The sequence below is a fragment of the Papio anubis genome, chromosome 20 (assembly GCF_008728515.1).
Source record: "Papio anubis isolate 15944 chromosome 20, Panubis1.0, whole genome shotgun sequence".
Classification (NCBI taxonomy): Eukaryota; Metazoa; Chordata; class Mammalia; order Primates; family Cercopithecidae; genus Papio; species Papio anubis.
The window spans coordinates 12,302,659-12,327,069 of record NC_044995.1 but is presented as its reverse complement, the minus strand read 5'-3'; the positions used below and the strand labels follow the sequence as shown (position 1 = coordinate 12,327,069).

Sequence of the window (24,411 nt, the reverse complement as noted above, 5' to 3'; positions counted from 1 at the left end):
GATCCGCCCACCTCAGCCTTCCAAATTGCTGGGATCACATGTATGAGCCACTGTGCCCGGCCTCATTTCTAGTGTTTTAAATGCTGATAGTACACAGTACCTCTTATTCTTTATGTGTCCTAGGTGGGTGTTCATAGGTACATACCGTAAAACAAAATAAAAAATAAATATCATGAAATTAAAAATCATACAACAAATCATAAACTAAAAATAACATTAATAATAAGAAGAAGACCCACGTGTGCAGAGGGGGCAAAGCCTTCCCACAGGATCCTTGCTCATTTCTTTCTCCCACGTGACCCCAGATGAGCCTCACTTCTCTGAGTCTGTTTCCACTTGTGATGCAGACAATGACGCTGCGTGTCCCACCCCACAGGGCGGCTGGAGAAAGGAAATGAATCCGTGTGTGTGGAAACGCTTGGGATAGTGGCAACACATGCTCCTTATGACATCGTGTCAGAGAGGCCTTTGCACATCAAGCTTACCCAAATCTTCACTCCTGTTTTCAGCACAGCTGCCCAAACCTCAAGACGGTCCTTCCTTCCCCTCCTCCTCTTGCAGCCCCTGCATTCCATCCCTGACTCTTCCACCAGCTGCAGCAGGAAGGATTCGGGCCGTACACATGAAGGAACAAGGCTACCCCTGGAGCCAAGGCCACCCCTCTCCCACCCCGCTCTCCCACCCCGGGTAGCTGTCACGGCCGCAGATCAGGGGGAGCATGTCCCGGGTCACTGCACACTCTGCTGCCTAGGGACTGGGGTCATTTCTGAGCAAACATCTTTCTCCACAGGGCCTGAGATTCAGGGTCGTGGGGGACCTGGTCTGAATCCTTCCCGGGCAGGGCTCACCGGCAGAACTCAGATGGAAACTGTAGGGTGCTGTCAGCAGGGGTGTGCTGGAGCCAGCTTCTACTGGACGACAGGAGCCAACGCGTCAACTCGCAGGAAGTTTGTGAGATGTTGAAGCACATCCTTTAGTAAACGGGACATTCCATGCACTTTCAAAATTAAATAAATGATGTAAAGAACAAAGGTGGGAAACACCCAAAACATATGCTTTCCTAGTTATTTAACTACATTTTCCTAGCATCTGTGTTTGGGGGTGATTGACATCCATTGTGTCTGCAGTCGATGCGCGGGCTGCTGACCTCCCACCTCCACGCCCAGTGCGCGGGCCGGCTCCTGCAGCTGCCCACGTTGGGGAGGCATTTGCACCATGGAAGCTGGCAAACACCACCGGGCCTGCCACCCCGGCCTCCAGAGCTGGCTGTCCAGCATTCGCCATCTCCCCATTGGCTGCAGGGATCCGATTCTTTCCTCTTTCAGGTTAAATGCTTGATTAGGAAGCCCTCCTGCAGGCTGCTCTGTCTGCAGGCATCAGGGGTACGACGGTGAGCAGAACTGCAAAGAGCCTCTTTCTGCATCTTCCATTTTGTGAGAATAGAAAGAAAGTAAACACAAAACTCGACCCAGGAAGAAGGTAATTTCAGAAGATTCTAAGTGAAAGAAAGAAACAGAGTGAGGTGATACTAACAGGGGCACATGTTACTTTCAAGAGGAGGCAGGAAAGCTTCCTGGAGGAGGCCAACGCACTGTGCACTCACTCCCAAGGGGTCCGAAGTACCCAGTGGTGGGAAGATCTGGGGAAGAAGGTTGTGGGCAGGTGCAAAGTCAGGAAGAAGCCTGAGGTGTCCAGAGAACACAGCGGCACATAATGAGTGGTGGGGAGAGAGATAAGAGGGGATGCAGCTGGGTGCTCGCAGAGGCTGCGTTACAGACAGGCCCTGGAGATGGGAGTGAGGAGACTTGATGGCTTGATATTGTTTGATAGCACTGACAGCTATTGGAGGGTGATGACTCAGGAACTTCCATCACCAATAAGCATTTCTTTGAAAAAATTACTCTGACTCTCCAAATATATATATATATAATTTAACAAAGTTTTGCTAGCATCTATGTTTGGGGATTATTGACATCTATCTATCTATCTATTTGGAGGATCAGAGTAATTTTTTAAAGAAGTGTCTATATATAATGTATATAAATAAATAATATATAAATAAATACCTATATATAGAGAGAAATTAATTACATATTTTTTTATATTTTTATTTATGTATTTCATTTAAAATATACATTTTTAAATATATATGTTTTGTTTTGTTTTGTTTGAGAGAGTCTTGCTCTGTCACCAAGGCTGGAGTGCAGTGGCACCATCTCTGCTCACTGCAACCTCCACCTCCCAGGTTTAAGAGGTTCTTCTGCCTCAGCCTCCCAAGTAACTGGGATTACAGGTGCCTGCCACCATGCCCAGCTTTTTTTTTTTTTTATTTTTTATTTTAGTAGAGACAGGATTTCACCATGTTGGCCAGGCTGGTCGCGAACTCCTGACCTCAGGTGATCCACCCACCTCAGCCTCCCAAAGTGCTGGGATTACAGGCATGAGCCACCACGCCCGGCTGAACCCACCTTGGGAACTTTGTGAGTGTCTTGCCCTAAGTGCCTGTCAGCTGGGGCACTTCCTCTGTGCCCTACAAATGTTCCTCAAACTGAAATTCTTTAGAACAATGCAGGTAGAATCCCACACAATGGCATAAAGCATTGAAAACTATTTCACTTGTGTTACTCCAGAAATTTGCATTGCTTTTTATTTTCAGTAACGTGAAGGTAGGTGTGCTAGTTCCTCAGGGCTGGGGCATTAAGATGAATTGTGTGGCCCCTGCTTCCAACACAGCTGCCATCCTGGGCTCCTCCACTAGGCACGCTGTGGGCGCCTGCTGCTTGCAAACTGTGATAAGGAAGGAGCTGTTTATTCTCAGATCCTTAGGGATCCATTAAGGGTTCCGCAGGAGAAAGACAGAACTTCCCTTTCGGATGATGAAAGATGAGGATGTCACAGGTGGTGACTCAAACAACAGTTGAGAGGCAAAGGGGTCTGAACCCATCTGCAAATAAATGTCATTTGAATGAATGAATGAGTGTATCCAAGGGCGAAGCTGGGACAGAAGTCACAGTGAACCACCGACAGGAGGACAGTGGTGGAAGCCTTCCTGCGCTGTAAAGGTAGAGTTGAGTTACTGTGGTCTAGACTGTAGGGAATCCCTTTTGCCACATCAGGTGACACTCACTGGCTCTGGATACGAAGATGTGGATATCACGGGGGGGCATCATTCAGCCCACCACAGATGGATGAATAGAGAGGCTAATGGATGGAAGGATGGTAGGTGAAAGGAAGGATAGTAGAGAAGATGGATGAATAGTAAGGTGGATAATTGAATGGAAGAGTGAATGGATAGATGGGTAGAGAGATTGATGGGTGGTGGCTGGATGATTCCTGTGATCCCTGCCTCGCTTCTCAGCTCAGCTACTCTGACGTCCATCACTCTGACCTGTCCCCCCACAGAAACTCTCACTTAGCACAGACCTCAGAAGCAGGCTCTGGCGGTCACCATGGAAACGCGATTGGATGAGGAAGGTAGGATTGGATGAGCTGAGGAGTGGGCAGAAAGACTCTCAGATGGTGGAAATTTCCAGACTCTGGAGTGAAATTGAGGTGCGTAAAAGGGACTATTGGGAGGGGCAAGAGTGAGACCACGGAGGAGGACGCGGCAATCATCCAGGAATCATGGTGATGGGGGTCACGAGGGTTGTGCGGCAGACACTGAAAGAAAAAGAAATGGTTCCTGACGAAGGAGGGGGAAACAGCAGGAACAGATAGGAAAGGCATTTCTGACTGGAGACCTTATATACATTACAAAACTACAAACATACCTTTAAATGCTGGGCACAGTGTCTCACGCCTCCAATCCCTGCACTTTAGGAGGCTGGGGAGGGAGGACCACTTGAAGCAGGAGTTCGATACCAGCCTGGACTACAAAGTGAGATCCCATTTCTACAAAAAAATAAAATAAAATAAAAATTAGCGGGGCTCAGCCGGGTGGAGTGGCACATGCCTGTGGTCCCAGCTACTCAAGAGGCTGAAGTGGGAGGCTCGCTTGAGCCCAGTTGGGGGCTGCAATGAGCTATGATTGTGCCACTGCACTCCAGCCTGGGCGACAGAGTGAGACCCTGTCTCAGAAATGCACACACACACACACTTAAAAACAAAAAGTTGAAAATGAAACACATAGTGAAATAAAAGTTCTGATAGTATCCTCCCAATTGCTCCACCTCACTTTAGAGTCAGGTGAGGGAGGATGGTAGCAGAGGCTGCAACGTGGTTGCAATCACTCTCAGCATGTCACCCTGAGGTCTCCCTGGGAGGGTGTGGAGAAAACAGAGTGCCCAGGACAGAGCCTGGGAAACCTCACCGGGAAGGTGGAGCATAACGAGGAAAGCATTACTCAACCTTTCTGTGTCACTGAAGTGTGTACACAATTAGCCCATCTGCTGCTCACCCTCCTCATTCACCAACCCCTATTCCAAGAAATTTAAATGCCCAAGATAGGACTTCCCACCAGTGGGAGGTGTCGGCAGCCAAAACACAGGAGTAACTCCAGAATCCAGGGAGTTTGTATGAAATAAAACTCACCTATAACAAAGAGAGACAAGTATCTCTTCAATCTCTACCATCCCTCCACCCACCGACCCATCCATCCACCCATCCATGTATCCACCCACCACCCATCAATCTGTATACCCATCTATCCATTCACCCTTCCATCCAATCATCTACCCTACACCTATCCATCCACCCGTCATTCCATACATCCATCCACCCACCACCCATCAATCTGTATCCCATCTATCCATTCACTCTTCCATCCAAGCATCCACTTTACTAATAATCTATCTACTCTACTATCCATCCTTCCACCCACCATCCTTCCATCCATTAACCTATCTACTCATCCATCTGTGGTGGGCTGAATGATGGCCCCCCACATCTTAGTTTCCAGAATCTGTGAGTGAATGGATAGTGTCACCTGATGTGGCAAAAGGGATTCCCTGAAGTCTAGGTTACAGCAACTAAACTCTGCCTTTATAGTACAAAAGTGGTCCTAGACAAAACACAAACGATGGAAGTTGTTCCAGCACAACTGTATTGTACAAAAACAAGCAGGCCATAGTTTGACAATCAGCCATCTTGTTCTGAATGATCAGGCCCCTACTTCACTTCGGACAAATCTCTGTCCACTTTTTCCCTTTCTCCCTCCACCATGACCACACTGGCTTCCTCGGTGGTCCTCAGGCTGGGCAGCCAACAGCCTCACGGCTTTTCAAGGCATACATTCTTCTGTCTGGACTGTTTTTCTTCTTGATATTCCCATCACTGTTCCCTTCCTCCATTGAAATTGACATATCACCACCTCCAAGAAGGCATCCTTGACTCCCAATCTAAAATCCCCCACCCCGCTCTTTGAATCTGACTTATTGTTCCTGATAACACTCGCCACCACCTGAAATCTTACCTACGTTCCCATGTATCGCCCCTGCTGGAACAGTCATGTCCCAGTATGTGAATATGCCTGTTGAGTTCTCTGCTGCACCCACCACGCTTGGCCAGGGGGTACCACTAAGTATGCCCTCAGTAAACACCAGGGGAAAGCCAGGATGGATGGATGCGTCAATGAGGGCATGAACAGCCCTCGGCTCCAGGAGGGCAGAGACCCGGCTCCTTTCTTCACATTATTTCACTCTCCGTGTCTAGAGCGGTGTCTGGAGGGATGAGGGGGGGCACAATCGATATGTCTGACTGAGTAAGGACGTCAAATGCTGCTGCTTAGAAGATGTTTGGGATTTCTGTCCACATCCACAGTGGCCCCTGAAGCCAATTTTCTGCGTTTTGTGGAGACGCTGCTGCTGCTGACGCATTTCGATGTGTGCAAAATACGCACATGAACCGCCGATGCAGACACTTTTGACGTCTGTCCCTCTGCCCTGTTCCCCGCGCGCTCAGCGCTCCCACCTTCTTGCGAATGGTGCAGGAGCTCAGGTTGTTGCCATGGAAACCCCAGCTGGAAGGGGGGAGGCAAGTGCGTGGGGAAGGTGTCGAAAGATCTGCAGAGGATGGAATTTTCCAGGCCCTGCAGTAAGATGTGAGTTCCATGTTGAAGGCCTGGACCAATCCTCTGGCCTCACCCACATCTCTGCTAACCTCAGGACTCTCTGTGTCCCTAGCCCCCTTTGGGTCTCCTTATACTCTTTGGCAGTCTGGAGTTCCGGGTCTATTTCTCCTGTGAATCCCTTAGAAAGGCCCTCTGCTCCTTGCATCTCTCTCTCTCTCTCCTCTCCTCTCCTTTCCACTTCTTCTTCCTTTTTTTTTTTTTTTTTTTTTTTTTTTTTTTTTTTTTTTGAGACAGAGTTGCATTCTTGTCACCCAGGCTGGCATGATCTCTGCTCTCTGCAACCTCCACCTCCCAGGTTCAAGCAGTTCTCCTGCCTCAGCCTCCCAAGTAGCAGGGACTACAGGCGCCCACCACCGTGCCCCGCTAACTTCTTTTTATTTTTAGTAGAGATGGGGTTTCACCATATTGGCCAGGCTGCTCTCAAACTCCTGACCTCAGGTAATCCACCCAGAGTGCACCCTCACCCTCCCAAAGTGCTGGGATTACAGGCGTGAGCCACTGTGCCCGGCCCTCCTCTCTTCTTTCTCTCTCTCTCTTTTCCTCCTCTCTCTCCTCTCTCTCTCCTTCTCTTCTCTTGCCTCTCTCTCTCCCCCGTCTTTTCTCTCTCTTTCCTCTCCCCTCTTCTTTCTCTCTCTTTCTTCCCCTTTCTCTCTCCTCTCTCTCTTTCTCTTCTCTTGCCTCTCTCTCCCTCTCTCTCTCTCTCTCTCTCTCATTCCCCTCTCTCCTCTCACTCTCTCTCACACATACTCCCTCGGACAAAGTAACAACCTGGATCACGCCAGTTCCCGCTGCCCCAGATCCTCATTTTTGTTTCAACTCTTATAATCAGTTCAGGGGGTCCAGGTGCGGGTTTGTTACGTGGGTATATTGCGTGACGCTTAGGTCTGAGGTATAAATGGCCATCAGCACTGTACCCAATAGGTGGCTTTTCACCTCCGGCCCCCTCCCTCCCTCTCCCCTCTAGAAGTCCCTGGCGTTTATGGGTCCCATGGTTATGTCCATGAGTATCCAATATTTAGCTTCCGCTCGTAAGAGAGAACATGTCGTATTTGGTGTTCTGTTCCTGTGTTACTTTGCTGAGGACAGTGGGCAGCTCCTTGCTTTTAACCATAACCAGCAACTTGATTGGAATGAATTTCCAGCGGGGTCCCTCGTCATAGGAGGGCTTGTGGTACCTTCTGGGAAACACTCCTGCATGCCTGTCTGTTCCCATGTCTGCCAAAGTTGAGTCCACTCCATGATCTTAAAAATTATGTATTATGTGTAGTTTAATAAACAATATTATAGCACTTACTCTGTACCATTCAGTCACTGAGGCTCAATTGAGGTATGTTCCAATATTATCTCAATTTTCGTGTGAGGAAACGGAAGGACAGGAAAGGCAGTAAGCTGTGCACCTTCACCCAGCTGGTCAGCAGCAGATCTGAGGTTCAACATCAGGCAGCAATCCTGCATAGTCTGTGCTTTAAGCCCAGGGCTGTGCCCTTGCTTCACACATCTCTGAGGGTGGCCCGTGCTCTGATGTCTGTTTCAGAGATGAGGCAGCTCAGGTCCCAGCCTATGACCTTAGAAACGAGTTAGTCATGCTGTGACTCCATTTCACTAAACTGTTTTAGTAATAACATTTTCAACAGAGTCCTCAAGGAGGGTTAGCTAGTTATTTGTAAATTGCATACTACTGCAGCAACATCACACACATACACACACACACACACACGCATGCACACGTAAGAAATACATCATTTTTAAAGATAACATGTAAAAAATAGAAATAATTTTCTCACAATGTCCCACTTAGGACCCCATTGGTCCAGGCAAGAGGGAGTGGTGGCTTAAAACAGGACAATGGAGATTGGGGAACTGGGGATGATTTGAAACATGTGGGCAAGAGCTGACCTGTGCAAAATGTATCTTGGGATTCTTGACCTGTGGCTGATGGACTGGGTTTGCTGGTGATTCGTTCAGCTCTGACTTGCACTGTCTGTACTGGATGCTGTCCCATGGGAGCAGCGGATGGGTGGATATCTGTTTCTGGAGCTCATGAGGGAGTCCGGGCTGGGGATGGGGATTTGGGGACCCATCTATGCAGGGGGTCATTGGAGATCAGATCACAGTGTTGTGCACTGCATGACTCCAGGGGGCACCATCCAGGGGCACCATCCAGGGGTACCATCCGGGGGACACCATCCAGGGGGCACCATCCTTGCAGATGATGCTGTGAGTGGGATCTCACCAAGATTGCCCTGGGAGTGCATGGGGAGAAAGAGGAGCGTTCAGGACTTGATTAACTAATCAGAAAAATGAGAATTGATGATGAAAATATCACTCAACCTGCCCCAGGTCTTGGGAGCCCACCTCTTGCATGCGTGTGCCCTGGATGTGGAACATGGAGTCAAATAAGATGATTTTGGAGCTTTAAGATTTAGTGACCCCCCTACTGGGTTTTGGATTTGCATGGGGCCACTTTCTTTTGGCCAATGTTTCCCTTTTGGAATGGGAATGTTTACCCAACACTTGTATCCCCATTGTATCTTAGAAGTAACTAACTTGTTTTTGATTTTACATGCTAATAGGTGGGAGGAACTTGCCTTGTCTCAGATGAGACTTGGGACTCTGGCCTTTTGAGTGAATGAGTTAAGACTTTGGGGACTTTTGGGAAGGCATGATTGTATCTTGCAATGTGAGAAGGACATGAGATTTGGGAGACCAGGGGCAGAATGAAATGGCTCAGATCTGTGTCCCCACCAAATCTTGTGTCAAATTGTCATCCCCAGTATTGGAGGTGGGGCTTGGAGGGAGGTGATTGGATCATGAGGATGGATTTCTCATGAAGGGTTTAGCACCATCCCCTTGGGCTGTTCTCATGAAAGTGAGTTCTCACAAGATCTGGTCGTTTAAAAGTGTGTAGCCACTCCCCACTCTCATTCCTGCTCTGGCCATGTGATGTGCCTGTTCCTGCTCCACCTTCCACTATGATTGTAAGCATCCTGAGGTCTCCCCAGAAGCTGAGCAGATGCCAGCACCATGCTTTCTGTATAGCCTGCAGAACTGTGAGCTAATTAAACTTCTTTTCTTTGTAAATTACCCAGTCTCGGGTATTTCCTCTTTTTTGTTTTTTGTTTTTTGTTTTTTTTTTTTTTGAGGGAGTTTCATTCTTGTTGCCCAGCCTGGAGTGCAATAGTGGCTCACTGCAACCTCCACCTCCTGGGTTCAAGCAATTCTCCTGCCTCAGCCTCCCGAGTAGCTGAGATTATAGGCATGTGCCACCATGCCCAGCTAATTTTGTATTTTTAGTAGAGACGGGGGTTTCTCCATGTTGGTCAGGCTGGTCTTGAACTCCTGACCTCAGATGATTGACCCGCCTCGGCCTCCCAAAGTGCTGGGATTACAGGCGTGAGCCACCGCGCCTGGCCTCAGGTATTTCTTTATAGCAATTTGAGAATGGACTAATACACAACCCCACAAGTGTTTTCATACAAAAAGGAGGCCATCTTTCATAAAATTTCCATCCCAGGAAATAACCATCAATTATCCTTATAGATTCACTATTACTTCCAAATATCTGTGTGTGTATGTGTATGTGTGTGTGTATCCCAAAATCATAATATTCACATGGGGGTGGTGTAGACAGAAAACAGGGACTACTAGAATTCAAAATTAACCCTAACCCTTGGAGAAGAAAAAAGGTGTCTATTCTATTTGTAGTATTCATCCAACCAACCATCTGAACATTCATTTACACATCTACCCATACATCCACACATCTATTCATCCCACGTGGATCCATCTGCCCACTCACCCATCCCTCCACATAGTCATCCATCCATGAATCCATTCAGCCACCCATCCATTGATCCATCCACCCATCCATTCATCCAACAAAGAAAGAAAATATATCTCCAAGAAAAAAATTGTGAGCTCCATAATGATACATTTATTCATGTATTTATTCACTAAATGTAAGCTGAAAGTCAATTCCCAGCCCCTCTCTGTATTCGCCTCCACCCACTCTCTTCCTTGCTCACTCCTCTTCAGACACTGTGGCCTCCTATGCTGTTCAAGCAGGACAAACATCTTCATCTCCAGGTGTTTCCAGGCACTATTCCCTCTGCCCAGAATCGTTACTTCCCTGGTAATCCAAAGTTTCCTGCCCTCCTTTCACTGCCACCTCCAGGAAGACCTCCTTGACTGGTTGCTCTGAAAGATCCCTCCTTCACTCCACATCTCACCTGCTTACACTTTGTAGAACTTATTGCAGCCTGTTATTTTAGGTTAAACTTACAGACTGATGAACCCCCAAAGACAAAAGATTTATAAGGAGAGAGTTTGTCTTGGGTTCAACCCTATCCGTCACATTTAACTCAGTGCTGACCCATAGTGGGATATCAGTAAATATCTGCAGAACATACATACACTTTTTTTTTCTTTTTCTTTTTGAGACTCTGTCTCACCCTGTCACCCAGGCTGGAGTGCTGTGGCCTGATCTAGGTTCACTGCAACCTCCACCTCCAGGGTACAAATGATTCTCCTGCCTCAGCCTCTGAGTAGTTGTAATTACAGGCGCCCACCGCCACCCACTGCTGATTTTTGTATTTTTAGTAGACATGGGGTTTCACCATGTTGGCCAGGCTGATCTCGAGCTCCTGACCTCAGGTGATCCACGCACCTCGGCCTCCCAAAGTGCTGGGATTACAGGCGCGAGCCACTGCGCCCGGCCCACGTATACTTTTGAATGAAGAAAGGAATGAATGAATAATCTACCTGAGCACAGAGACTGAGCGTTTATTTATTTATATTTATTCTATGGTTTTGTTTTCCAGATGGAGATGGAGCGTGTAAAACAGAAAGTGGTTCCTGACAGGAGGCTGACAGGTCTGCGCACCTGTCTCTTGATCTACACGCACACACAGCGCGCACGGACTACATCAGTGCACGCCAGAACGTAAACGGCTTCTGTTGCTGGTGCTCAGAATAGATTCATGATTTTACTCTGAGTCCGTGGAGGCTCTCGCAGCCGCTTGTAAATTTGTTTGTCTCCTTCTGCAAAGGTGGGTGGCAATGACGCACTTCAGCGCGCACAAGCTCCGCAGACGCACGGCTGAGGATGAGACAGCGCCAGACAGGCCGCGTCCCCTGTGATGCGAATCCGACGCCCCCCTGGCCGCTGCCCTCCCACGCAGCACCCCGCGACCCGCGGGGACAGAGGCTGCTGCCATGGAAACCGAAGCTGGAGGAGGGAGGTGGGGGATGCAGAAGGGCCTGGCAGCCCCTTAGGGGCCCGAATGTCCACCCCTCTGCAGTCAGGTTGTACCCAGTCACCAGCCCAGCCTGGCACACAGTAGGCCTGCAACACAGAGGGGAAAGCCACAGTCTGCGCCCCCCGGAACACCCGGGAGAGGGGCTCCCTCCAGCATCCCGGGACCTGGCCTTCCTCGAATCCGTTTTCGGAAGGTGTTTCTGTCCCACGCCCCACGTCGCGGGGTGGTGCGATGTGAGCCATGTACACTAAGCACCTCTTGGGCTGCTTTGAGGAAAACAGACTGGGGCAGGCAGCAGTGCTGAGAACAGAGGCTGAGGCTTCTGCGGACCCCCGGGAAAAAACCGGAGTGGCTTGGATGGCGTTGAGGGTGAGGACGATGGACAGAGTGATATGAAAATTGTGGATGGAAGTAGCAGAAAAGAGAGACATCCTAGCCACGCAGCACCAGCCTGTCCTGCTCTATTATCTGAATTTTGTTTGAACCCAGAGGAGCAGAAGCTAATCACTACTCAGCCTTGAGTGCCGCGTGCTAGTCCTGCCACACAGATGACCTCCATGCGTCCTCACAGCTCCCCACAGCATCCTAGTCACCACCACAGAACGAATAAGGAAACTGAGTCTCAAGGAGGTGAAGGCACCTGCCCTAAATCAGAGGACTGGAAAACACGGAGCTGGATTTCACCCCAAATCGGACATCTTCAGAGCATAAATGTGGTGCACCCACATCATTAAAGCTTGAAGTTGAGTTGGATAATCCATTCAAACAGAAAGACACTTCAAATATTGTGGTGGCCCTTGGACCACTTCTCTTCTCCCTTTCCCTCTCCTCCCCTCTGTGCCCTTCTCCTCCCCTCCTTTGCCTCTTCTTTCCCCTTCTTTCCTCATCCTCTCTTCTCCCTCCACCTCCCTCCCCTCTTCATCCCCTCATCTCCCTCCCCTTTCCCCCTCTCATCTCCTCTTCTCCCTCCACCTCCCTCCCCTCCTCATCCCTTCTTCTCTCTCCCCTCCCCTCCCCTCTCATTCCCTCATCATCCTCCCCTTCCCTCCCTCTCATCCCCTCTTCTCCCTCCCCTTCCCTCCTCTCTCATCCCCTCATCTCCCTCTCCTTCCCTCACTCTTATCCCCTCTTCTCCCTCCCCTTCCCTCCGTCTCATTCTCTCTTCTCCTTCCTCTTCCCTCCCTCTCATCTCTTCTCCCCACCTTCCCTCAGTCTCAACCCCTCTTCTTCCCACCTTCCCTCCCTCTAATCCCCTCTTCTCCCTCCCGTTCCCTCCATCTCATCCCCTCTTCTCCCTCCCCTTCCCTCTGTCTCATCTCCTCTTCTACATCCACACTCCTTGGTGCTGTCATCCAGTCTCACAAGTTTAAATGACATCCATACACCGTTAACCACAAAATCTGTATCTGCAGAGTCCTGACACTCACCTGAATCTGCTGCCTCCCCCTCCCAGTCCTGACACTCACCTGAATCTTCTCTCTCCCCTTCCCAGTCCTGACACTCACCTGAATATTCTCTTTCCCCTTCCCAGTCCTGACGCTCACCTGAATCTGCTGCCTCCCCTTCCCAGTCCTGACACTCACCTGAATCTTCTCCCTCCCCTTCCCAGTCCTGACACTCACCTGAATCTGCTGCCTCTCCTTCCCAAGCATCTCACAGCTTTCCCAAACTCAACTAACATTCACCGAGTTTGTATATGCACCAAGCACTCTTCTAATTGTTTTACAGGCATTAACATATTTAATTCCTTCAACAGCTATAATACCCAGGATAAAAGCCGACTCCCTGACAAGGACCAAAGCAGCGGACACTCTTTAATTTGACCCTGGGAGGAGCTTGGTTAGGGAAGGCCAAAGGCCAATGGGACTTGTCTTGAAGCTGCTGTTTGCTTCAAATTCTTAACAGGCAGTCTTTGCACCACTTATGAATGTGTGTGTGTGAGTGTGTGTGTGAGTGTGTGTGTGTGTGTGTGTGTGTTTTGGTCGCTCTGTAACAAACACCCCAAGCTTAGCAACATAAAAAAGAAATTATTTTGTTATGCTTGCAGATTCAGAAAGTGCAAGGTACGGATGGCTTCTTTCTAGTCCACTATATCTGGGGCTAGAATTAGGAAGGAAGGAAGTCAGTTAGGAAGATTCGATGACTGGGAATAGCCCAACATTTAGAGGGATGTAAAGTGAGGTTAGAAGGTACTAAAAAGTGAAGGCTGTACCGTTGCCTGTCTTATAAACTCTGGCTGTAGTTTTCAAGCTGGGATGACCTTATCCCTCAGTGGACACTGGCAACGTCTGGACAGTTTTGATTGTCACTACTGGGGAAAGGAATGCTTTCAGGGCATCTAACGGGTGGAGGCCAGGGATGGCCTTCAGTGCACAGGACAGCCCCTACCACACACACAACAAAGAATCATCCAGCTCCAAATGTCATGCTGTTGTTTGGAATTTTCTTCAACAAGCATATCTGAAAACAGGTTTGTATCATGGCAAGGAATCGTGAAATGTGCTCACATAAGAGCCAGCTGTGCGCTGCACCCCTTTGCAAGCATGCAGGACAGGAATCCATTATGTGAGACAATGAGGAGAAGAGACAGCCAGTCCCAGGAAATTAAAGAAAAGTTGGCTCTCCGCAGCATCTAGGGACATAATCTGCAAAGCAGACAGCTGCAAGTTAAATGTTTGGATGGTTCAGAAATGGACAGTTCTGCACTGCTGGCCATGATGAGCTGTTTCCAAGAGCTACTCCCTTCGTGAGTTGCTTGGAGATGCATGTATTTCCTGGACCTCAGCTGAACCCTGGGTTTGTCTCTTGGAGGGAACAATCCGTGGTGGGTCAGTGAGCTGAGCTGGAGTCGTGACTGGACTGTCTTGACTTTCGAACTGCATCTTGTTAGACACCACGGGCTTCATGTTGTAACAGTCAGTATCTAGTCAGGCCTGTGCGAGGTGGGAGGGGCTCTCCCGACCCCACCAAGAACGTCAGGTGACCATCAGGTGATGGCCAGGGAGTTGTCACACTGCCTTTCTGAAATAATAACTGGTCACAGCCCGTGCTAGGTAAAAGCAGTTTCCCGATAGATAAAAACACCTGAGACTGGTGATCGGCAGCTTCCCAATAAGATATCAAGAGTTGGGCGAGTGGGCTGGAGCATGTCCATCAAGAGACAAAATGGTGGCGTTTAACTGGTATTTAACTGGTGTTTGACCTTCTAGGGGCATTCCACCTGGAAGGGGAAGAGCGCCTCCGGCGAGCATGCGCACAACTCCAGTAAACACGCTGCAAGTGCTAGCGGGCCACCGAGCATGGAGGCAGCTCAAGGTAAGAGAAGAATCAAGGGAAATGGGATGCAAGATGCTGGGAGTATACCAGCATAAAAAACCCTAAGTCCACGGTCAACCCTGGCACTGGTCCTTCAAGCCACCCACTTGGGCCTCTTCCAAATGTACTTCCTTTCTTTTTGTTTTTTTGAGGGGGGGACCCACAGGTCATTTTATTTAGGAGACCATTTATTCTGCTTTTCTTTTGGCTACTTTTTTTTATTGATTTCTGCTTAAAAAAAAAAAAAAAAAGACACATATGCAGAGCATGCAGGTTTGTTACCTAGGTATACGTGTGCCATGGTGGTTTGCTGCACCTATTGACCTGTCCTCTAAATTCTCTCCCCTCATCCCTCACCCCCCAAACGGGCCCTGGTGTGTGCTCTTCCCTCTCTGTGTCCACGTGTTCTCAATGTTCAACTCCCACTTACGAGTGAGAACATGCGGTGTTTGGTTTTCTGTTCCTGTGTTAGTTTGCTGAGGTTGATGGCTTCCAGCTTCCTTGCCTTTCATTCTTGCTCTAAAGCTTTTTAATGAACTTTCACTCCTGCTCTAAAACTTGCCTCACTCTCTCTTCTTCTGCCTTACGCCCCACAGTCAAATTCTTTCTTCTGAAGAGGCAGGAATCGAGGTTGCTGAGGACCCATAAGGATCCGCCTCTGGTCATGTATTTTGGTGCTGGGTCACTTGGAGAATTTGCATCGCTAGCAACATCAGAACATTCCCTCCATCTGAATCTTCTTTTTCATGCAAGACTAGACACATCCATTCTGTGAGGTGTGTTTTTGGAGAAAAAATTAATCAGTGATACTTGTTAAAGCATGGTAAGGAACACTTTCTCAGGACCATGGAGATAGGTATAGGGGCCACGGCAATGGGATTTCACACTGGGGCAGAGAAACTGGGCTTAACTCTGAATACAGCATGAGCAAGTGGGAATGTGTAGCCCAAGAGCAGGGTGGGTGTCAGCAGATAAAAAATTCTTGAGAGAAAGTCAAGGTGGTAGCCCGGCTGTGTTCAGTGTTCTATGCTCAGTGTTCAAGAGATGCACTTTTCTGAATGGTGAAAAATGGTATGAGTCCAGTAAGATTGTTGGGGAATTCAGGCTAAACTCGCCTGTCAGAATTCTTGCTGAAGACAAGCCAGGTTGATCAGATGTTATGTAGGGGTTGATGGAAGGTGAGGAACCCGATCAGATATCGAGGAAAGCACCAACCTGAAGAAATAGACACTTCTGGGAACTTTACAACTGCAGGAGTACATGCAAATTGGATTCTCTGCAGAGACCCACCTACCAGGTTACAGCAAAGTCACTGAACAGCTGTGCACTGCATATATATATATGTGTGTGTGTGTGTATATATATATATATAAAATTCAATTTTGTAAAGGTAGGATCTCACTCCATCACTCCGGCTGGGGTACAGTGGCACACTCATGGCTCACTGCAGCCTCAACCTCCCAGGCTCAAGCAATCCTCCTGCCTCAGCCTTCCAAGTAGCTGGGACCACAGGCACACACCACCACACTCAGCTAATTTTTATTTTTGTTTTTATCGTTTTTGTAGAGACAGGGTTTTACCATGTTGCCCAGGCTGGTCTCAAACCCCTGGCTCAAGTGATCCTCCCACCTCAGCCTCCCAAATTGCAGGGATGACAGGCATGAGTCACAGTGCTTGACCTTATAATTATATATTTTTAGAGCTGTTTTAGGTTCACATCAAAATTAAGCAGAAGGTACAGAGAGTCCCCATAGCTCTGAACCACACATGCACAGCCTCCTCCACTGTCAGCATCTCCACTGGAGATGTAAATACAGACTGGATGCCCCAGGTCCATTGGTTACAGTTGACCCACCTGCATTGACCCATTGCCCAGACTCCACAGTTCACATGAGGGCTCACTCTTGGTTTGGTACATTCTGTGGGTTTGGACAGATGCATACTGACAAGCATCTACCATTGTCATATCATACAGAACTGTTTCACTGTCCTGAAATTCCTCTGTGCTTTGCCTATTCATCCCTCTCTCCGCTGCTTACCTCTGGCAACCACAGAACTTTTTACTGTCTCCATAGTTTTGCCTTTTCCAGAATGTCATGTAGTGGGAATCATACTAAATTAAATACACTCTTATGATCCAGCAGTCATGCTCTTTGGTATTTATCCAAGGGAGCTGGATACTTATTTCCAAACAAAAACCTCCACAATGAGGATTATAGCAACTTTAATCATAATTGCAAAGACTTGGAAGCAGCCAAGATGTCCTTCAGTCAGTGAATGGATAAACAAACTCTGTTCCTTCCAAACAACAGAATATTATTGAGGGCTAAAAAGAAATGAGCCATCAAGTCATGAAAAGACATGGAAGAGATTTAAATCCACATTGCTGAGTTAAAAAAGCTAATCAAAAAAGTCTTTATTTTTTCACTGGCAGCTTGATGTCCCATTGGAGAGGTACGCCACTACTTATTTTTAAATCCCATTTGGGGATGACTTTTAAAATAAGACTTTGAGACAATTAATGGATAACTAATCTCTAGCTATGAAAGGTCTACTGCAGTGAAGAACTTTATTGGTGAATGTAAGAGTTAAAGAAAGAGGAAAGAAACACAAAAAGATGCTCAACAGCCAAAGACAGGTTTATTTTGGAGAATAAACCTGAGAGGGGCTTCTGACCGATTTCAGTCAGGTACATTCTCTCTCTTACAGATTAAAAGTATTTAAGGGTTCAGAGAGAGAGAACCTGTCCCAGGCTTGGAATATTTGTGTGTGAGGGAGAAGTTTATTGTGGGGTTGGAATGCCTCTGGTTGGAGGTGAGGTTATCTCAGGGCTGACATCTGTCCAGTCAGAGGGGAGGTTACCTTGGGGCTGGCATGTCTGTGGTTGGGGAGAGGTTTATCTTATAGTTTGGATGTCTCGGGTCGGAGATGTCATTTGTGGTTTATGGTCATGCTGACCTTCACCATTAGGCTGATGCCCTTTGGATTTAGGAGATTTTTGATCAGGGTGAACTTTTAAATGGCAGTGCTTGTCCAAGATGGCGATGCTCCTGCTCTGTCAGTGAATATTTTAAATGTGTGCATAATCACGCAGGTAGATCAGCCTGGGGCACTCAGAAAGATCACCATAGGCCTCTATAGGATGGATTTTTTAATGTTCCCTTCCTTTAAAAACATGTACTCGGCTTCCCATAAGCCCTCTCTCAGGATATTTTACTTTTGTTGATGACTCACCACACTGATGGCATCTACTTAGGGCCATGATATTGGAGAGTCAGATTCTATACTGTATATATTTTTAAATGGCTCTTTATCCCTGGAACACACCGGAAACACCTGCCCACTCCTTGCTGTGGACTTCCAGCCTTCACAGCAAGATGATAAATTTCTGTTGTTTCAGCCACTCAGTGTGTGGTCATTTATTTAAGGCAGCCCTAGCTTAAATAAAGTACTCATAACTCATTCATAACACCCCATTTTTTTCACATTTCTGCCAAGACTCCAATTAAGAATAAATAAATAAAGCTGTGCAAAATAAGAGCATAACAAAACAATGGTTTCATCCTCATTCCTAGATTCCCTCCCCCAGTCTAGCTGCCCCGTCTGCTGCTGGAGCTCCCACCTGTTGCAAGACGCAGGGGAGGTGTGATGAGGGGACCCCTGGTGCTGCCATGGAAACCACACCAGGAATGGGGGAGAGGTGTGACTGGGAACAAGAGAGGGAAGGCCTCAGAGTGAGCTCTGGAAAGTGTCTGGGTATGGTTGCCCCAAATTCCATCCTAGCACACAGTATCTGCTCAATAAATATTTAATGGAGCAAATTAATGAAATTCTGCAACCTTTCTTTTTTTTTTTTTTTTTTTTTTTTTTTTTTTTTTGAGATGGAGCCTCACTCTATCACCTAGGCTGGAGTACAGTGGCATGATCTGGGCTCACTGCAACCTCCGCCTCCCGGATTCAAGCAATTCTCCTGCCTCAAACACCCGAGTAGCTGGGACTACAGGTGCTCACCATCACGCCCAGCTAACTTTCGTATTTTTAGTAGAGACGGGGTTTCAACATGTTGGCCAGACTGGTCTCGAACTCCTGCACTCAAGTGATCTGCCTGCCTCGGCCTCCCAAAGTGTTGTGATTACAGGTGTGAGCCACCATGCCCAGCCTGAAATTTTGCAACATTGTCTACAGACTTTGAACACGGATGATTGTGGTTCCTGGGTCATGGGTTTACACGGGATTCTACTTGTGAAAGTACATTAAGGTGGTTAAAAATTTGTTTTAAAATCTTTATTAAAATTTCTTGTCAAATAATTGTTTTGTTTAATAAAAATGTTCAAAGTTGTGAAAAAACGTGCTAACATTGTTAACAACACAGCCTCTGGCCCCTGCAAACAGAGCCTTCCTCAAGCAGCTTCCCCCAGCTCCCCTCTCTGGCTCTCTTTCCCTTTGTCTCCTCATCTTGTTTCTGTCACTGTCATCCGTGTTTGAACTTACTTGGCTTATTTATTCGTTTTGCTTGTTCACTGGTTTTTTTGTTGTTCTCTGGGTGAACTGGTAAACTCCTGAGCACTGAGACCCCGTCTGTGTGTTTCCGGGATCTGAACAGTATTGGGTCATTACCAATGCTCAACGTACATGTTTTGAATAAATATACGATGTGTCAAAGGTGATTTCAAAGATGTATATTTCCTTTCACTGAACACTATCACTTCTAGAATATACCCTGCAGGTATGCCCAAATAAATGCCATATATGATATGCATGTCGTTATTTTCTGCAGCTTTTCTAGACCAGAATAATGGAAATTACTTCATTGTCCATAGAAGGGCAGCTGGCTAAATAAATCTTAGTATCTTCACACTTTGGAAGATTCTGCTACAATAAAAGAGAATGAAGTTATTACCATATTGATAGAGAACAATGCCCAAGATGAATTGTCACGTGGAGAAAGACAAGTGCCAAATAGTACATACCATCACTTTGCAGAATGTGCATCAGAGTGTAATTATACACAGCAGTTTATGAATAACCCATTATGCATAATAACATGTGCATAATAGATTGTGCATGATAATATTTGCATACTATATTAGAACATTTTTGCATGCATACATATGTAAAACTTGACTCTGCGGCAAAACACTGGCATTAGCAACTGGCATTAGAAACTGGCATTAGAAAAATTGCCACTGGAGGTCGAACGTGGTGACTCACACCTGTAATCCCAGCACCTTGGGAGGCCAAGGAGGGTGGATCATGAGGTCAGGATCTCGAGAACAGCCTGACCAACACAGTGAAATCCCATCTCTACTAAAATACAAAAATCAGCTGGGCATGGTGGTGCACACCTGTAGTCCCAGCTACTCAGGAGGCTGAGGCAGGAGAATCACTTGAACCTGGGAGGTGGAGGTTGGAGTGAGCCGAGATCGAGTCACTGCGCTTCAGCCTGGGAGACAGAGTGAGACACCGTCTCAAAAAAAAAAAAAAAAAAGAAAAGCAAAAAAAATTGTCACTGGAAGGGAGAAGTGAAAGAACAAAACTCAGAGGTGGAAGAGAGAATTCTTTTTGTTCTGCTTAGCAATTTGTACTTTGTTTGAAATGAATACATAGATATGCAAGAGTAAAAACAACTATTTATGTGATCCTAACAGTTCTATTAAAGTGCTATTTTATAAATGTCACCATAATCATTATCCAATGGGCTAGAGGTTAACATTTATAAGATATGTGCATTAAGGTGTTCCAAAATAGTATAACAGGATCTGGAAAGAAAAAGATTAATAAATATAAGATTATCTACAGATTTAATTAATGGAAAAAATAAGCAAACTTTTGAAAGCAATCATCAGTAAACAATTGGAAATGAAATTTTAAAAATACCAACCACATCTCTATCTAAAACTATGCAATAGCTATTGCAAATCTAGCAACATATACAGAAGGTGTGTACTCTAATAGAGCACACATCATTGCAAAGAGAAGTTAAATAAGACTTAAGTAAATAGACAGACATGTGATGTTCGTTGATGAGGAGATCTGGCAATGTTAGGATGGCCAAGCCTCCAGGGTATCGTAATCCCAGTCAACTTCCCAGTGCCATATTTTGTAGAAATTGACCCACTGATTCTAGAGTCTATGTGGAATGACAAAGGATCTACAATTGGTCCCCCAAAAATTAGGAAAACCTAAAGAAAGAACAAAATTGGAGGATTTCATCTGATGTCAAGATTTTATAAAGCTACAATAATCAAGACAGTGAGGTATCAGCACATGGAGAAACATATATCAATAGAAGAGGGTCCAGACACACATCCCTGGTCAATTGATTCTTGACAAAGGCCATGGAACTTGACGGGGAATGGAAAGTCTTTTCAACTAAGCATTCTGGAACACATATATAACTTAATTTAAGATGGGATTATAGACCTAAACATTGAAATCTTCCAGAAGGAAATATAGAAAAATATCTTCATGACGTTGGAAGAGGCAAATATTAGGAGACAAAAAAAATAAAATCTCACTATTAAACAGTCAGTAAATTGAATTACATTAAAAAAAATTCTATTCACCAAAATATTCCATTAAGGAATGAATATGCAATACACATGGTGGGGGATTATATTTACAATACATATGTCTGCAAAAGGACTTATAACCAGAATATGAAAAAAATGCCTAAGTCAATAGTAAAGGGACAATTCAATTAAAAATGAGTAAGAAACTCGAAATGGAACTTTACAAAAGAAAATATAGGCCGGATGTGGTAGGCTATAGCCTGCTATAAGAAAATAGCGGGCGGATCACCTGAGGTCAGGAGTTTGAGACCACCCTGGCCAACATGGCAAAATGCCATCTCTACTAAAAATACAAAAATTAGCTGGGCGTGGTGGTGGGCACCTGGAATCCCAGTTAGTCAGGAGGCTGAGGAAGGAGAATCACTTGAACTCGAGAGGCAGAAGATGTAGTGAGTCAAGATCATGCCATTGCACTCCAGCCTGGGCGACAGAGCAAGACTCCATCTCAATTAAAAAAAAGAAAACAAGAAAAGAAAATATGCAAATGGACAATAAACACATGCAAAGATGTACAACATAATTAGCCGACAGAGAAACGGAAATTAAATCCAAAATAAGATAATATTTCACAATTACTAGGATGGTTAAAATACAAAAGACTGGGCCAGGTGCGGTGGCTCACACCTGTAATCCCGGCACTTTGGGAGGCTGAGGCGGGCGGATCACCAGGTCAGGAGATAGAGACCATCCTGGCTAACACGGTGAAACCCCGTCTCTACTAAAAATACAAAAAATTAGCCGGGTGTGGTGGCGGCGCCTGTAGTCCCAGCTACTCGGGAGGCTGAGGCAGAAGAATGGCGTGAACCCACGAGGTGGAGCTTGCAGTGAGCCGAGATCGCGCCACTCACTCCAGCCTGGGCAACAGAGCAAGACTCTGTCTCAAAAACATTAAAAAAAAATGCAAAAAACTGAAACATTGAATATTGGTGAGAATGTGGAGTAATTGGAATTTTCACACATCACAGATGAAGGTATATAATGGTGAAACCATTGCAGACAGTCTGAGTATTTCTGAGAATATCAACTGTATAAATAACCTTTGACTGTCTCATTTCACTCCTAGGCATTTGCCTCAAAGAAATGAAAACCTATGTCCATAAAAAGAATTATAGGCCTGGCGAAGTGACTCATACTCGCAATCCCAGTACTTTGGAAGGCCAAGGTGGGAGGACTGCTGGAGCCCAGGAGTTTAAGACCAGCGTGGGCAACATAGCAAGACCCCATCTCTACAAAAAAATACATAAATTAGCCAGGTGTGGTGGTGCATGCCTGTAGTCCCAGCTACTCAGGAGACTGAGGTGGGACGATCGCTTGGGCGTGGGGAGATTAGGGCTGCAGTGAGCTGTGATCACACTACTGCACTCCAGCCTGGGTGACAGAGTGAGATCCTGTCTCAAAAAAAAAAAGAAAGAAAGCTTAGGTCTGGGCATAGCTGTTCAGGGAGGTGCTAGCCTAAGGCATCCAGGCCTCCTTTTACCTGGTTAATACAAGGACCCCACAATCTGTGCGTTTGAAAACCTCTCTGTGGGTCATCTCAGGAATCCCTGAATATGCCTGTATCCCTACATCTTGATTTCAGTCAGTCCCTCAACCCTCTCTGAGGATGTTTGAAGCACCCAGCCTCCCTTTCCAATAATACGATTAGCTAAGGGCTATGATATTTTAGGTACAGGAAGTGGCCTATGTCATCCTAATTCTGCACTGGTGTAAGGAGTAAATATGGTCCTTAATCCCCGGAACATCCTGAGGAAAACTTATTCAGTTTATTGAGAAGAAAATCTAATATTTGATAAAGCAGCTGTTTAAAACCATACGTGATTTTCTCATCAATCTCTTTCCTGGGTTACTGAGTGGGCACGCATGTTCTTTCTTTCCCAGTAATTGCTATTTTACTGTGACATTCCGGTTTAAGACTCTGACATTTAAACGATAAATGTCGTGTCTTGAATCTCAGCACAAAAACACTTTTCTACAGAATTGCTAATAGCAGTCTTCATTTGCCGAGTCCCAACCTGAGCAGATCCTCACACGGCTGCACTATTCATGTAATTTGAGAAATGACTCAGTATCCCTGCGTCATGATTCTCCGCAAGGCACAACTCTCTAAAAGTGCCACGAGACAGAGTCTCTCTCCCCCTTTCCAACAAGGCGTCTTCCACAAGGGAAATAAATGTTCACCTTTCTTCTCTTTCAAATGTCAAAGAATTGTTTTCTCTTACAGCAAAGAATCATCCACAAGTTAAAACTGGTTATCCATTTTCTTATTGTGAAGTTTAAAATACGGGGAAAAAAGTGCATGAAGTTCATTGGAACAGGTGAATACATGATGGCAACAACTTCCTGGGTTAAGAGAGACTAGGGTTCCCAGAACCCCCAACCCTTCCCATCTACAACCCCCTTCCTCCTTCTGCTGCCCCCATCCACCCCGCCAGCCCCCTGGACATAACCACTATTCTGACTTTTCTTTTTTTTTTTTTTCCACCAAGGCTGGAGTACAGTGGTGCAATCTCAGCTCTGCCTCCCACATTCAATCTATTCTCCTGCCTCCGCCTCCCGAGTAGCTGGGATCACAGGCACCCGCCACTACGCCTGGCTAATTTTCATATTTTTAGTAGAGATGAGGTTTCATTGTGTTGGCCAGGCTGGTGTCAAACTCCTGACCTCAGGGGATCTGCCCACCTCGTCCTCCCAAAATGCTGGGATTACAGGCGTGAGCCACCACACCTGGCCTATTCTGACTTTTCTAATAATTTATTTTCTGGTCTTTATCCTTTCACTGCCTGGTTAAACCACTGTTTATTTTTGTTTGCAACATAGTAATCTTTGTATTTGTTAAAATGTTAGTAATGCTTGCTTTATTTTGTTTTGTTTTTCACTCCACATCTCCCTCTTCCCCACATTGATGGCTGGTTCTGTTTGGTTTTGTTTCCATCTACTGTGGGGATTTGAGGTTTTTTCCTTAACAATTTTAATTGTGGTAAAATACAGGTACCATAAAATGTACCATTTGAGGGCCAGGTGCAGTGGCTCACGCCTGTAATCCCAGCACTTTGGGAGGCCAAGGCAGGTGGATCACCTGAGGTCAGGAGTTCGAAACCAGCCTGGCAAATGTGACTACTAAACCCCGTCTCTACTAAAAATACAAAAATTAGCCAGGCGTGTTGGTGCGCGCCTGTAATCCCAGCTACTCAGGAGGCTG

At 46.3% G+C, this 24,411-nt stretch overlaps 1 protein-coding gene across 3 annotated transcripts in view; it reads right to left on the bottom strand.

Moving 5' to 3' along the window:
* ZNF586 (zinc finger protein 586) overlaps positions 1-24,411 on the bottom strand; it is a 102,700-nt gene that overhangs the window by 24,836 nt on the left and 53,453 nt on the right. The window lies entirely within an intron of this gene.